The sequence below is a fragment of the Triticum aestivum genome, chromosome 5B (assembly GCF_018294505.1).
Source record: "Triticum aestivum cultivar Chinese Spring chromosome 5B, IWGSC CS RefSeq v2.1, whole genome shotgun sequence".
Taxonomy (NCBI): Eukaryota; Viridiplantae; Streptophyta; class Magnoliopsida; order Poales; family Poaceae; genus Triticum; species Triticum aestivum.
Window position 1 is genome coordinate 296,326,069 of NC_057807.1, and position 17,166 is coordinate 296,343,234.

At 47.0% G+C, this 17,166-nt stretch overlaps 1 non-coding gene across 1 annotated transcript; it reads left to right on the forward strand.

Moving 5' to 3' along the window:
* The first annotated feature begins 15,196 nt into the window (after positions 1 to 15,196).
* LOC123118063 (small nucleolar RNA R71) lies at positions 15,197 to 15,300 on the forward strand. Its single transcript, XR_006457689.1, has one exon. It is a non-coding gene; the product is annotated as a small nucleolar RNA R71 (small nucleolar RNA).
* Positions 15,301 to 17,166: the final 1,866 nt, after the last annotated feature.

The following is a 17,166-nucleotide window of genomic DNA, read 5'->3' on the forward strand; positions in this document are numbered from 1 at the left end:
GTCGGGGTATATGGTGAAGCTCTAACCCCTCGAATTTCTTCTCCAGCTTTCTCACCGTATTGCAGTAACCAGTCATGGCTGGACTTCTGACGTCCCACTCCTTCATCACCTGATTGACCACCAAATCTGAGTCGCCATAGACCATGAGGCGACGGACGCCGAGTGAAATGGCCATACGCAACCCATACAAAAGTGCTTCGTATTCTGCTTCATTGTTGGAGGAATCAAAGTGGATCTGGAGCACATATCTAAGCTTATCTCCTCGGGGGGAAACCAATACTACCCCAGCACCGGAACCATTTAGCATCTTAGAACCATCAAAGAACATGGTCCAGTGCTCCGAGTGAACTTGAGTCGGTAGTTGCCGTTCAATCCACTCGACAATGAAATCTGCTACTGCTTGGGACTTAATGGCTTTCTTTGCCTCAAACTTGTTATCAAGGGGAAGGAGTTCAATCGCCCATTTGGCCACTCGACCAGTTGCATCTCTGTTGTGCAGAATCTATGACAATGGGGCGTCTCTAACGACTGTAATGGAATGGTCAGAGAAGTAATGAGCAACCTTCTTCGTGGTCATATAAATCCCATATACAAGCTTCTGATAATGAGGGTGTCTTTGCTTTGATGGGGTCAAAACTTTAGAAAGATAATACACTGGGCGCTGAACTTTGAAGGCTTTTCCTTCTTCTTCCCGCTCGACCGTAAGTACTGTACTGACGACTTGTCCTGTAGCTGCAATGTAAAGGAGCAAAGGCTCTTTGCTGATTGGGGCAGCAAGCACCAGCTAGGTGGAGAGCAGGGCTTTTAGCTCTGCAAATGTTGCATCAGCTTCGGGAGTCCACTCAAACTTGTCTGACTTCTTCATCAGTCGGTAAAGAGGCAATGTCTTTTCACCGAGGCGAGAGATGAATCGACTTAAAGCGGCCAAGCATCCAGTAAGCTTCTGGACATCGTGCACACGCACAGGGCATTTCATTCGGAGTATAGTGCCAACTTCTTCTGGGTTGGCGTCGATTCCTCGTTCAGAAACGAGAAAACCGAGCAACTTTCCACCAGGAACTCCGAATGTGCACTTTGATGGATTAAGCTTGATATCATATCTCCTGAGGTTGGCAAATGTTTCAGCAAGGTCAGTCAACAGGTCGGAACCCTTCCGTGATTTGACCATAATATAATCCATGTATGCTTCCACATTCCGACTGATTTGAGTGAGCAAACACTTCTGAATCATCCTCATGAACGTGGCTCTGGGATTCTTGAGGCCGAATGGCATGGTGACATAGCATAAGCACCTGAATGGAGTGATGAAAGCTGTTTTAATCTCGTCGGGTCCATACAGACGGATCTGATGGTAACCGGAATAGGTGTCTAAAAAAGACAGGTGCTCACATCCCGCAGTTGAGTCGACTATTTGGTCGATGCGCGAGAGAGGAAAATGATATTTCGGGCAGGCCCGATTGATATGTTTGAAATCAATGCACATGCGAAGTGACTTGTCCTTCTTGGGGACCATGACAACATTGGCGAGCCACTCGGAGTGGTAAATCTTTCGGATAAACTCTGCTGCTAAGAGCCGAGCCACCTCCTCGCCAATGGCCTTTCTCTTCTGGACGGCGGACCGTCGAAGATGTTCCTTGACAGGTTTCACTTTTGAGTTGACTCGTAGACGATGCTCAGCCAGCCCCCTGGGAACACCCGGCATGTCAGCAGGCTTCCATGCGAAGATGTCCTAGTTCTCATGGAGGAACTGGATGAGCGCTTCTTCCTATTTGGAGTCGAGTGTCGTAGAGATATGAGTCGGAGCAGCACTGGGGTCAGTCGGGTGAATGTGAACCGACTTTGTCTCACCGGATGACTGAAATGCTGACTCTGTAGCGAGCTTCTTCGCTCGGAACAGATCACTCAGATCTGTAGTTTTCTGGTATTCCTGCAGCTCTACCACTGCCATCTGAGCATCGGCGATCTTTGAGCCTTTTTGAAAGCACTCTTCTGCTTTCTTCCGATTGCCAGTAATAGTGATCACTCCTTTGGGACCAGGCATTTTCATTTTGAGGTACACATAACATGGTCAAGCCATAAAACGTGCATAAGCTGGCCTGCCCAAAATAGCGTGATAAGCACTATGGAAATCTACAACCTCAAACGTCAACTTTTCTTTGCAGTAATTCTTGGAATCACCGAAAACCACATCAAAAGCAATTTGGCCGAGTGACTCAGCCTTCTTTCCCGGAATGACTCCATGGAAACTCATGTTGCTGGTACTGAGTCTGGACATCGGAATGCCCATCCCTTTCAGCGTCTCTACATACAATATATTCAAGCCACTGCCACCATCCATCAAGACTTTAGTCAGTCGGGTGCCTTCGACGACTGGGTCGACCACCAAAGCTTGCCTCACAGGGGTGGCTATGTGTGTCGGATGATCGGACTGGTCGAATGTGATGGCAGTCTGAGACCATTTTAGATAACTGGGTGTCGTCGGAGCGACCATATTCACTTCACAGTTGATAACTTTCAGTCGACTTTTGCTTTCAACATCAGCAAAAATCATCAGGATGGAATTGACATGGGGATATCCTTCATCACTGTCCTCTTTGTCCTCAACTTTGTCCGACTCTTTTTCCTTATCTTTGGGTTGTTTCCCCTGAAATTGATGGATCAAGAGCCGACACTGCCGAGTGGTATGTTTAGGGTAAATGAAGTTACCCTCCTCATCTTTCATCGTGTGGATGTGGCACGGCAAATCCATCACATCATTTCCTTCTTTGTCCTTCACCTTCTTAGGGTTCCAAGAACCTTTGGGTTTTCCTTTGAACTTTCCTTGTGTCACAGCCAAGGCTTCTCCAGGAGCAGCGGGCTCGGCCTTCCGCTTCTGCTTCCGACTGGAGTTCCCTCCCCCGGTTTCATGGGCAGCTGACTTGTACTTGCCACTCCGGAGCCGATCCTCTTCTTCACCATTAGCATACTTGGTGGCAATCTCCATCATTCGACTCAGAGTCATGTCACCGGTTCGACCGAATTTCAGACTCAGTTCTCTGTTCTTAACGCCTTCCTTGAAGGCACAGAATGCCTGGTGATCAGATACATTCTCTATTGTATGATGCAATGTGATCCATCGCTGGATGTAATCTTTCAGAGTTTCATTCGACTTTTGCACACACGACTACAGCTCTGTCAACCCTGCTGGTCGCTTGCAAGTTCCTTCAAATGTCCTGACAAACACTCGGGCAAGATCTTCCCAAGTGTAAATGATGCTGGGTGCTAACTGATTCAATTGTGCTCTGGCTGAGCCCTCCAACATAAGAGGTAGATGTTTCATGGCCACCTCATTGTTGCCGCCGCCAATCTGAACAGCCACTCGGTAGTCCTCAAGCCAAGTATCAGGCTTGGACTCGCCGGTGAATTACTGACTCCAGTCACCAACCTGAAGTTGGGAGGAATCACCGCGGCTCTGATGGCTCTGCTAAAACACTCTGGTCCTGAGACGTGAACTCTGCTGCTGGTGGGCACATCTCTATCATGGCCTTCTTGGTGAGCTCTGTTCCTGTCGACCAAACCTTGAACGATAATGGATCTCGCATCAAAGCCTAGTTCTCTGGGGTCGACTGGAACCCTTCGCCCAACACTGTGCTGGTGTCTGTCATCTTGCTGTCGAGGCGCGTATGAACCACCCCTTGGGGGAGGAGTGGGAACTCGACGTCGATCATCATGATCGAATCGATCATCATACTGATCACGCCGGCCTCCACGTCCCTCACGCCTCGGGGGCGATCTTGGGCTATGAGCCGACTGGACTATATTCGCAGCGAGAGATCTGCTGTGAATCCTATTCCGTGACTGCGATACAACTGAATTTTGATCTCCTGCTGCCCGGAGTAAATCTCTGATCTATAGCAAGCCTCTGCCAGCCTCTGACTGGGAAGGCTGAATCGACTCTACTATACGGGCTGCAGCTGCTAGATTTTGAATCAGAGTTCGATATACCTGAGTCGATGGTGGAAAGAGTTGACGTCGACTGGAGTCTGGAATTCGTTGCCGCGCACACTCGTCGAGTGCTCGCTGGAGGTTCTCTAGTCGAGTGCGCTCAGCCAAGTTGGCCAAGCGCGCATCCTCTAAGGCACGAGCCTCGGGGATTTCTCCAATGATAGGAGTATGCAGCGCATCCATGTTCCAGCGGCGAAGATCTTCCCTTTGTAGCGAAGTAAGTGGCTCAGGTTGATACTCTTCGTGGACCTGCGCTGGGTCGCCTCCGCTGTCGTCTCCGTCGGCGCGGGGGAAGCTGGGAGGACTACGCGGTCCATTGACCATCAGGACCTTCGCCGCTGGATCACTGTTGTCGCACTCGGATGCAGTCTCTACGGAGCGAGTCGACGGGTCGAACAGGCCGTAGAGAGATTCGTCGGGCTCGATCACCGCGACTTGGGGGGTGGCCGACTGGCGGGCCACCGCGTGCCTCACCCACGGCTGGAACCTCGACCAACCGGAGCGCTCGCGCCGGCGGGAGACAGGGAGAGAGGATGACACAAGGGTCGACCGATACTGAGTCGACGGTTGTCGCAGGAGGACACCGCGGACACACGCGCGAAAGTGTGTCGCCCCACGGACAGGGAGCACGTCGATGTCGAGTGGAGCCTCTTGAAGCCAAGCGGAGTCGTCGGCGATGAACGTGAGCACGCCGAGACGGATCTCGCGACCCTCGACCAAAACTCCGCCTGAAACCATGATGAAGGAGACCGGAACAATTGCAACTTCTCCAATAAGTCGCTAAGACACCTTCCCCATGGTGGGCGCCAACTGTCGTGATTCTAAGTCTGACAGTAGAAAAGGGGGTAGGTATGGAGAGGCAAGATCCTAGCTATGGAGTAGTTGTATACACAAGGGGTTTACGAGTTCAAGCCCTTCTCAGAGGAAGTAACAGCCCTACGTCTCGAAGCCTGGAGGCGGTCGACTGGTATTATATGTGTATGAGTTACAGGGGTGCAAACCCTTTACACTAAGGAGGGGGTGGCTTATATAGAGTCCGCCAGACCCCTTCGGCCCTCGGTTATGTAGGGTTTAAAGTACATTAAGGTCGGGCGTTACTGGTAACGCTACAAATAAAGTGCCATGATGACCATAAAAGCTACTTAATGACCGACCATTTCCCTGCCGAGTGGTGTTAGGTCTCCTGGTAGTCGAGTGGATGGCTTCATGGTCGAGTGGCTTCGAGTCCGTCGAGTGGAACGTTTCCTGGTCGACTGAAAGGTGTTTTCTTCTAGAGATGTCCTTGGGGAGGGTGTCTTGGGCAGGTCCATGACCCTACCCTAGGTACATAGCTTCATCATCGTCCATTCGGTGCTTAGATCGGATATTCCACAATTTGAATCGCTGCGAGTACGACTCCATCAACCGCGTTCTTGTAATGCTTCCGCTTAGCGATCTTCAAGGGTATGAAGATGCACTCTCTCTCTCTCATTGCTAGCATCTCCTAGATTTATCTTGGTGACATGTAGATTTTTTTTTCAATTATTACTACGTTCCCAATAGTGGTATCAGAGCCAGGTCTATGCGTAGATTCTATGCACGAGTAGAGCACAAGTAGTTGTGGGCGACGATTTGTTCAATTTGCTTACCGTTACTAGTTCTATCTTTATTCGGCGGCACTATGGGATGAAGCGGCCCGGAATGACCTTACACGTACGCTTACGTGAGACAGGTTCCACCGACTGACATGCACTTGTTGCATAAGGTGGCTATCGGGTGTCTGTCTCTCCCACTTTAGTCGGATTGGATTCGATGAAGAGGGTCCTTATGAAGGGTAAATAGCAATTGGCATATCATCGTTGTGGCATTTGTGTAGGTAAGAAACGTTCTTGCTTGAAACCCATAGCAGCCACGTAAAACATGCGACAACAATTAGAGGACGTCTAACTTGTTTTTTCAGGGTATGCTATGTGATGTGATATGGCCAAAAGGATGTGATGAATTATATATGTGATGTATGAGATTGATCATGTTATTGTAATAGGAATCACGACTTGCATGTCGATGAGTATGACAACCGGCAGGAGCCATAGGGGTTGTCTTAATTTATTGTATGACCTGCAAGTCAATATAAAAGCCATGTAATTACTTTCCTTTTTGCTAACCATTAGCCACAGTAGTAGAAGTAATAGTTGGCGAGACAACTTCATGAAGACACGATGATGGAGATCATGGTGTCATGCCGGTGACGATGCTGATCACGCCTCGAAGATGGAGATCAAAGGCGCAATATGATATTGGCCATATCATGTCACTTTATGATTTGCATGTGATGTTTATCCTGTTTACATCTTTTTTGCATAGAACGACGGTAGCATAAATAAGATGATCCCTCACTAAAATTTCAAGAAATGTGTTTCCCCTAAGTGTGCACCGTTGCGAAGGTTCATTGTTTCGAAGCACCACGTGATGATCGGGTGTGATAGATTCTAACATTCGAATACAACGGGTGTAAGCTAGATTTACACATGCGAAACACTTAGGTTTACTTGACGAGCCTAGCGTGTACAGACATGGCCTCGGAACACGAGAGACCAAAAGGTTGAACATGATTCATATAGTAGATGCAATCAACATGGAGATGTTCACCGTTGATGACTAGTCCATCTCAAGTGATGATCGGACACGTCCTAGTAGATTCCGATCATGTATCACTTAGATGACTAGAGGGATGTCTATCTGAGTGTGAGTTCATTAAATAATTTGATTAGATGAACTTAATTATCATGAACTCAATCTAAAATTGTCTTTACAATCTATCATGTAGATCCAATGGCCCACGCTAATGTTGCCCTCAACTGCAACGCGTTCCTAGAGATAACTAAGCTGAAAGATTATGGTAGCAACTATATAGATTGGGTCCGTAACTTGAGGACCATCCTCATAGCTGCCAAGAAAGCACATGTCCTTGAAGCACCGCTAGATGACGCACCCATTTTCCCAGCAACTCAAGACGTTATGAATGCCTAGCAGTCACGTAGTGATGATTACTCCCTAGTTCAGTGTGGCATGCTTTACAGCTTAGAACCGGGGCTCCAAAAGTGTTTTGAGCAACACAGAGCATATGAGATGTTCCAAGAGCTGAAAATGGTTTTCCAGGCTCATGCCTGGGTCGAGAGATATGAAGTCTCCGACAAGTTCTACGGTTGTAAGATGGAGGAAAAAATTTCTGTCAGCAAGCATATACTCAAAATGTCTGGGTTGCACAACCGCTTGTCTCAACTGGGAATTAATCTTTTAGATAACTCAGTCATTGACAGAATCCTCTAGTCGCTTCCACCAAGCTACAAGAGCTTTGTGATGAACTACAATATGCAAGGGATGGAGAAGTCCATTCCTGAGTTATATTCAATGCTGAAATAGGCGGAGGTGAAAATCAAAAAGGAACATCAAGTGTTGATGGTGAATAAGACCACTAGTTTCAAGAAAGGCAAGGGAAAGAAGAACTTCAAGAAGTACGGCAAGGGAGTTGCCGCGCCCGGTAAGTCAGTTGCGGGGAAGAAGAAGCTAAAGAATGGACCCAAGCCTGAGACTGGGTGCTTTTATTGCAAGGGAAATGGTCATTGGAAGCGGAACTGCCCCAAGTACTTAGCAGATAAGAAGGCCGGCAACACCAAAGGTATATATGATATACATGTTATTGATGTGTACCTTACCTGTGCTCGTAGTAGCTCCTGGGTATTTGATACCGGTGCGGTTGCTCACATTTGTAACTCAAAACAGGAGCTGCAGAATAAGCAAAGACTGGCAAAGGACAAGGTGACGATGCACGTCAGGAATGGTTCCAAGGTCGATGTGATCGCCGTCGGCATGCTACCTCTACATCTACCTTCGGGATTAGTTTTAAACCTCAATAATTGTTATTTAGTACCAGATTTGAGCATGAACATTGTATCTGCATCTCGTTTAATGTGAGGTGGCTACTCATTTAAATCCGAGAATAATGGTTGTTCTATTTATATGAGAGATATGTTTTATGGTCATGCTCCGCTGGTCAATGGTTTATTTTTATTGAATCTCGAACGTGATGTGACACATATTCATAGTGTGAATGCCAAAAGATGTAAGGTTGATAATGATAGTCCTACATACTTGTGGCACTGCCGCCTTGGTCACATTGGTGACAAACACATGAAGAAACTCCATGCAGATGGACTTTTGGAGTCTCTTGATTATGAATATTTTGACACGTGCGAACCATGCCTCGTGGGCAAAATGACCAAGACTCCGTTCTCCGGAACAATGGAACGAGCAACCAACTTGTTGGAAATAATACATACTGATGGATGCGGTCCAATGAGCGTTGAGGCTCACGGTGGCTATCATTACGTTCTCACCCTCACTGATGACTTAAGTAGATATGGGTATGTATACTTAATGAAACACAAGTCTGAGACCTTTGAAAAGTTCAAGGAATTTTAGAGTGAGGTAGAGAATCAACGTGACAGGAAAATAAAGTTCTTACGATCAGATCATGGAGAAGAATATTTGAGTCACGAGTTTGGCACACACTTAAGGAAATGTGGAATTGTTTCACAACTCACGCCGCCTGGAACACCTCAGCATAATGGTGTGTCCGAACGTCGTAATCGCACTCTATTGGATATGGTGCGATCTATGATGTCTCTCACCGATCTACCCCTATCATTTGGGGGTTATGCTTTAGAGACTGACACATTCACTTTAAATAGGGCACCGTCTAAATCCGTTGAGACGACACCGTATGAATTATGGTTTGGGAAGAAACCTAAGCTATCATTTCTGAAAGTTTGGGGATGTGATGCTTATGTCAAGAAACTTCAACCTGAAAATCTCGAACCCAAATCAGAAAGGGTATCGGAAAAATGCATCTTCATAGGATACCCTAAGGAAACTATTGGGTATACCTTCTACCTCAGATTCGAAGGCAAGATCTTTGTTGCCAAGAATGGATCCTTTCTAGAGAAAGAGTTTCTCTCGAAAGCAGTAAGTGGGAGGAAAGTAGAACTTGATGAGGTACCCCATCTTGAACCGAAGAGTAGCGCAATACAGGAAGATGTTTCTGTGGTGCCTGCACCGACTAGAGAGGAAGTTATGATGATGATAATGAAACTTCAGATCAAGTTACTACTGAACTTCGTAGGTCCACAAGGACGCGTTCCGCACCAGAGTGGTACGGCAACCCTGTCCTGGAAATCATGTTGTTAGACAACGGTGAACCTTCAAACTATGAAGAAGCGATGGCGGGCCCGGATTCCAACAAATGGCTTAAAGCCATGAAATCCGAGATAGGATCCATGTATGAAAATAAAGTATGGACTTTGACGGCTTGCCCGATGATCGGCAAGCCATAGAGAATAAGTGGATCTTTAAGAAGAAGACTAACGCGGATGGTAATGTGACCGTCTATAAGGCTCGGCTTGTCGCTAAGGGTTATCGACAAGTTCAAGGGGTTGACTACGATGTCACCTGTAGCAAAGCTGAAGTCCGTCCGAATCATGTTAGCAATTGCCGCATTCTATGATTATGAGATCTGGCAAATGGACGTCAAAACGGCATTCCTTAATGGTTTCCTTAAGGAAGAATTGTATATGTTGCAGCCGGAAGGTTTTGTCGATCCTAAGAATGCTGACAAGGTATGCAAACTCCAGCGCTCCATCTATGGGCTGGTGCAAGCATCTCGGAGTTGGAACATTCACTTTGATGAAATGATCAAAGCGTTTGGGTTTATACAGACTTATGGAGAAGCATGTATTTACAAGAAAGTGAGTGGGAGCTCTGTAGCATTTCTCATATTATATGTGGATGACATATTGTTGATGGGAAATGATATAGAACTTTTGGAAAGCATAAAGGCCTACTTGAATAAGTGGTTTTCAATGAAGGACCTTGGAGAAGCTGCTTACATATTAGGCATCAAGATCTATAGAGATAGATCGAGACACCTCATTGGTCTTTCACAAAGCACATATCTTGACAAGATATTGAAGAAGTTCAATATGGATCAGTCCAAGAAGGGGTTCTTGCCTATATTGCAAGGTGTGAAATTGAGCGCAGGCGCAGCTCAATGCCCGACCTTGGCAGAAGATAGAGAAAAGATGAGTGTCATCCCCTATGCCTCAGCCATAGGCTCTATTATGTATGTCATGTTGTGTACCTGACCTGATGTGAACCTTACCATAAGTTTGGTAGGGAGGTACCAAAGTGATCCCGGAATGGAACACTGGACAGCGGTCAAGAATATCCTAAAGTACCTGAGAAGGACTAAGGATATGTTTCTCATTTATGGAGGTGCTGAAGAGCTCGTCGTAAAGGGTTACATCGATGCTAGCTTTGACATAGATCCGGATGACTCCAAGTCACAAACCGGATACGTGTATATTTTGAATGGTGGGGCAGTCAGCTGGTGCAGTTGCAAGCAAAGCGTCGCAGCGGGATCTACATGTGAAGCGGAGTACATAGCTGCTTCGCAAGCAGCACAAGATGTAGTCTGGATAAAGGAGTTTATCACCGACCTAGGAGTGATTCTCAATGCATCAGGCCCGATGACAGTTATGACCGGTTTGGTCTATAACCGGAAGAGGCCCACCAGGCATTAGTATTAGGGGCTTGACCCACAAGTTATCTTAGGCAAATTATCTTAGGCTAAAGATATAAATACTAGTTGTAAGACATCGTTTGAGATCAAGCAATAAAGATATTATCATCTTCTGTTGCCCGGCTCCCTGAGGAGCCGGAACCCTAGCCGCCACCAGCCAACCGTCACCGCACCTAAACCCTAGCCGCGACGGCGCCCACTCGCCGGCGCGCCCGCTCCAGCCCTCACCCACCTCCTCCTTGTCCCTATAACCTGCGTAGCCGCACTGGTAGGAACCCCAATCCTACCAATTTGGTATCAGGTACCCGGGTTTTGACCAGGTCTTCGCCACCTCCAATTCCGCCACCGCTGCCACCGCCGCCGCTGCTCGTCAACTCCACCACCGCCGCTGCCGCCAACTCCTCCACCGCCGCTGCTTCCGCGCCGGGCGTCACGGACTCGCTCTCGGCGGGCGCCACGGCGTCGCTCTCGGCGCCGTCCCTCCCAGTGCACGGCACCGTGCCGGGCCACGGGCGGCCACCGGCCCTCGTCCAACATACTCCGCCGCCGTCACCTCCCCCGCAGCCGCAGCAGTTCACACAGGAGTCAATGGCCGGCGTCCTCAACGACCTCGTCGCCACGGTCCAGGGCATCCGCCTCTACCTGGCAAGTCCGTACGGGCCGCCTCCACCACTCCATCCAGCCATGGCCGCGAATCCGCAGGCGCTGCCGTGGTACTCGGTACCGGGAGCCATCACCGGAGGCTACCCGGTGCTCCCCGCCCTGGCGGCCGCACCGCCGCCTTGGCCACAGTGGCCGCCGCTGCTCGCGACGGCAACCGCGTGATCAATTGTAGGTACAGTGGGGTTTTTATGCCCCAAACTACGGATGCCGTGTTCTCCACAGGGACTAGACGACGGTGACTATGCTCTGGCTAAAGGTAGGTGACAGAATTTAGTTGATGAGAACAGAAAGTAAACCTAAACTATCAATGATTGTCACCAAACAAAATTGTGGATAACCAACAAGGGAGAATCAGATTTTACTCAATGTCTTTTTGGTATTTTCATCACACTTGAGAATCTAAAACACTAACACAAAGGGGAATAATATGACAAGGACACATATATAACTATCATACATGAACAAAGGGAAGAAACAATACAAAGACATATGAAGAATACTGTTTCACTAAACAAAGTATAACAGGTCAAATATTTCTCAAAGTGACAAGATATCAACTAGTCAACACAAAGGACATACTAATCAAGCATTGATATTGAACTTCGAAACTGAACCAAACAGTAGGATATTACACTTAACAAATCTGAATATTACATGTAATAAAACATCTCAATGCTGAATATTACAAAGTACTGAACAATAAACTTCTCAAAGTTACAGAAATTTGAGAGAGAGAGAGAGAGCAGCAGCAGCAGGTAGGTTCAGAGAAGAAGAGTAGCAAGGGAAGTAGAGAGAGATAGCAGCAGGGGGTTGGGAGCAGCAGCAGGAGACGCTGGAGAAGCAGAAAGGGGCGCTGGAGAGAGGAAGAGCAGCAACAGGTTGGGAAAGAAGCAGGGGCGTGAGGAGAGAAGCAGCAGCAGTTTTATGGTTCAGAAAAGAGGCAAAGAAGCAGAGGAAGTGGGGATAAGAGGGCAACAGCAGGAAGGGAAAGGGAGTAGCAGAGACGTGGAGAGGAGCAGCAGATCGGCGCAAGAGGAGGAGCAAGAGCAGTGAGGCAAGGGAAGAAGAGCAGCAGCATCGAGATTCAGAGAAGAAGAAGGGGAGCAGAGGAAGTGGAGTAGCAGCAGTAGGGACGAGGGGGAAGCAGCAGCAATTGGAGGCGCGCGGGGGATCAGACACCTCGTCTGGTCGGGCGCGCAAGTGATGGTGGTGAAGGGGTGGCGCTGATGGATGGTGCAGCGGCGCGAGGTGGTGATGGAGTGGATGGATGGTGGTGTATGGAGGTGCTGGTGGATGGAGGGCGCGGTGAAGGTGGAGGCGCGGTGGAGCGGTGGCGCGCCCCACGCCGGCCTGGCTGCAGCGGCAGCCGGTGGTGGAGAAGGTGGGGTGAGGGAGATGGAGATGCCAGGCCCGATTTGGGAATCAGGGCGTCTAGGGATTTTGACCTCCTCTGATCTGCCATTTTTTCACTTTGGCCCTCCTGCTTCCTTTCTTCTCAAGATGATCCTCCAACATTAGCTTGCCCCTGGATACTTCTTTTCTTCTCGCTCGGGTCCCTCGTTCTCTCGTTCCAGCCCCAAGTCTCATCGCGTTTGGCAATCGACTGAATCTTGAAGTTTATAGTGCCTTCTCGCACTTTTCTGCAAAAGAAACAATTCACTAGTCAACATGCTCTTATATGATTATCATTCAAATATTCAGTATTTCATAGCAAAAATTAATGTCAGAACTCAACAAATGGTATATTTGTATGCCAAAATTATATATATGAAATGTGCTTATCAAGTTCCCCCACACTTAAATCTTTACTTGTCCTCAAGTAAAGGCATATGACAAGAGCTAGACAGTCAACAGTGAGCTGACTGGAGAATGCCAAGTGAAGTAGATCTCTAAACAATGCATGCTTTGGACTTAGCTAGTGCAAATCAATGGTCAAGAGTGCTACAAAGCAATAGGATACTAGTAGACTCAATCATTTTAAACTTTTACAATGATAAAAGTGGATCAACAAGTTCAAATGATGATTGTGCCAAAGGTTCCTAAAGAGAGCATGATCCCGAGCACAAAAAAGAACATAAACTTGTGATCAAATCACTTATTTACAGAAGTAAAGCAATGATAATATTTTATCGATCTCACCAAAGGAACATACCACCGATCCCGAGAACATGGTATACACCTGGATCGACCAATTATTAGTTTAGTTTTTTTTGTTTGTCTCCCCAAAGGAACATACCACCGATCCCGAGAACATGGTATACACCTGGTTCGACAATTACATTTTTTTATTATTAATTACTGCCCAAGCTAACCCGATTTCACATGCCACCGATCCCAGGAACATGACATGCTACTGTAGGTAGTCAGACTTATTTATTCATTATTACTTATCTTAAATGAACAACGCATAAGCACAAAAATAGGAATCATCACTTCTCCATGTCTGGTTCACATGCTACCGATCCAGGGAACATAGCATACTAATCCATAGTGCTTAGGTGATTGCTCTCAATGGGAACACATTAGGCACAAACTCAGCACCTGACACTTAATGATCTAGGTGTATCGAGGTAAAAGCAGAAAATGATTAAGTTTTCTAGTGTACTAGGGATTTGAGCACTCAAAACTAATAACTTTCACTAATTTCAGCAAAGCAAGCAGTATGTAGATCACTAGTTTACAAGGCATTCACGATTCAGTTCACATATTCACATCAAGCATCATATGTCAAAGGTAAAATTCAGTGGGACGACATTTAAGAAATGGCTCAAGCAACCCAAATATCAAATGATTTCAGCATGTATCAATGGATGATATATTAAGATTCGGGTCATGAAACAGCTCACCGGGTTTATATAGGAAGTAGCACTCGCTCAACGCTCTCTATACTGCAGCTCTTCTCTTTTTGCTTCTCTATCCCCATGCCTGCTCCAGCTTCACTCCTCTTCGCGTGTGCCCATTGCTTCTCCTCATCACCATGCCGTGAATCCACCAGGATCCCAGGGAATGTCATCTCGAACTCGGTCAACTCGCAGTAAATGGTACACAAGCATCAACCTGAAAGAACACTCAACAACCAAGCCAATACAAGTGACAGAGAGAATGCCCTCTAAGTCATCGATAGAGTACCCTATCATATAAGTATATCTATTGAGCAAGTCAGGAACATGTATCAACAACAAGTCACATGGTGCATAGGCAGTATCCATGATATGGCATATCTTGTCGAGAAAGCTGAGATCATACCTGAGATAGTTAGGAAGAAGCTTCAGGACTACCTCCATTGAAGATACCAAGTGAGGTGTGGTAGTAGAAATTTCCACCTGATTCGTGTCAACAAGTGAAATAGAGCTTGACTCCTTGACATCTGAATCCACCTCACCATAATCAACCATGAAGCTCTCCATCTCAGGCTCAAGTGTTGAAGAATCAATGCGGCTAACATCATCAAAGGCGAACTTCTCCATATCTGGCTCTAGCAGCACATGATCAATATCAACTAAAGGTGACTCCTCAATATCAAAAGCAACTAACTGCAGCTCCGGCTCATCCATGGAAGAATCATCACAATGCAAAACTGAATCTCCAACACTAGTATCCATGTGATCTGTAGCGCGTGTGTCAACTAGAATGGTGTCATCATCGTCAAAGATAATCCATGCAAGCTCAATCTTGTCACACTGAGATAGAGGTTCAGGATTTTGTGTAAGAATTGGCGGCTGAGGTGTAGTGATTTGTTGCAAGCAAACCAATGAATCAGAGGTGGGCTTCTCATTGTACCACTGAAGTTGGTGGAAAGCTATGCTCTCAATCAGCAGAAAAGCATCATCAAGTGTCTTGTTTGTAATAGCTCCGCCCGCTGCCATATCGACGTAAGCTCGAGTGTCCCAAGTCAATCCTCTATAGAATATCTGCAGCTCTAACCATCTCTCGAGCCCGTGGTTAGGACATCTCCTGAATAAAGCCTTGTATCTCTCCCAAGCATCATACAAGCTCTCGCCTTCACGCTGAACGAAGCTGAGGATCTCATCTCGAATTGCGGACTGCTTGTGTAGTGGGAAATATTTATCCAAGAAAGCTTGTGATATCTCGTTCCAACTGAATGATCTTGATGGCAAGGATCGATACCAAGCACGAGCATCATCCCGGAGAGAGAATAAGAACATCATGCACTTGATAGCATCTTGAGGAACTCCATGGTACTTGACTGTACCTGAATACTCCATGACTCGGTATAAGTGCTCATAGGGATCCTCAGTGGGCAGTCCTCCAAACTGTTGTTGTTGAACCAAAGCAATAAGACCAGGCTTCATCTCAAAATTCTCTGCCTCAATAGTTGGCCAAACCGGTCCTGTGATATAACATTGACTACTTGGCATCCAAAGATCACGACGCAATGCCATATCTTAACCAAGTGTAACTATAGAACAACCAGCAAAGATTTATGATTCCCTACACACACTCATAAACAGTAAACACTAGTCAGAAGGTTAGTATCCTAATAAGCCGAAGCAACAATGGGGGAAAGTAGAGGAAAAACACTGAAGATGAAATACACGACGAATTGAACAAGGAACTAAAGTAAATCTAGTCTATAGCCTAACACGGTCACTCGACGCTAGTCCCCGGCAACGGCGCCAAAATTGATCAATTGTAGGTACAGTGGGGTTTTTACGCCCCAAACTATAGATGTCGTGTTCTCCACAGGGACTAGACGACGGTGACTATGCTCTGGCTAAAGGTAGGTGACAGAATTTAGATGATGAGAACAGAGAGTAAACCTAAACTATCAATGATTGTCACCAAACAAAATTGCGGATAACCAACAAGGGAGAATCAGATTTTACTCGATGTCTTTTTGGTATTTTCATCACACTTGAGAATCTAAAACACTAACACAAAGGGGAATAATATGACAAGGACACATATATAACTATCATACATGAACAAAGGGAAGAAACAATACAAAGACATATGAAGAATACTGTTTCACTAAACAAAGTATAACAGGTCAAATATTTCTCAAAGTGACAAGATATCAACTAGTCAACACAAAGGACATACTAATCAAGCATTGATATTGAACTTCGAAACTGAACCAAACAGTAGGATATTACACTTAACAAATCTGAATATTACATGTAATAAAACATCTCAATGCTGAATATTACAAAGTACTGAACAATAAACTTCTCAAAGTTACAGAAATTTGAGAGAGAGAGAGAGAGAGAGAGAGAGCAGCAGCAGCAGCAGCAGGTAGGTTCAGAGAAGAAGAGTAGCAAGGGAAGTAGAGAGAGATAGCAGCAGGGGGTTGGGAGCAGCAGCAGGAGACGCTGGAGAAGTAGAAAGGGGCGCTGGAGAGAGGAAGAGCAGCAACAGGTTGGGAAAGAAGCAGGGGCGTGAGGAGAGAAGCAGCAGCAGTTTTATGGTTCAGAAAAGAGGCAAAGAAGCAGAGGAAGTGGGGATAAGAGGGCAACAGCAGGAAGGGAAAGGGAGTAGCAGAGACGTGGAGAGGAGCAGCAGATCGGCGCAAGAGGAGGAGCAAGAGCAGTGAGGCAAGGGAAGAAGAGCAGCAGCATCGAGATTCAGAGAAGAAGAAGGGGAGCAGAGGAAGTGGAGTAGCAGCAGTAGGGACGAGGGGGGAAGCAGCAGCAATTGGAGGCGCGCGGGGGATCAGACACCTCGTCTGGTCGGGCGCGCAAGTGATGGTGGTGAAGGGGTGGCGCTGATGGATGGTGCAGCGGCGCGAGGTGGTGATGGAGTGGATGGATGGTGGTGTATGGAGGTGCTGGTGGATGGAGGGCGCGGTGAAGGTGGAGGCGCGGTGGAGCGGTGGCGCGCCCCACGCCGGCCTGGCTGCGGCGGCAGCCGGTGGTGGAGAAGGTGGGGTGAGGGAGATGGAG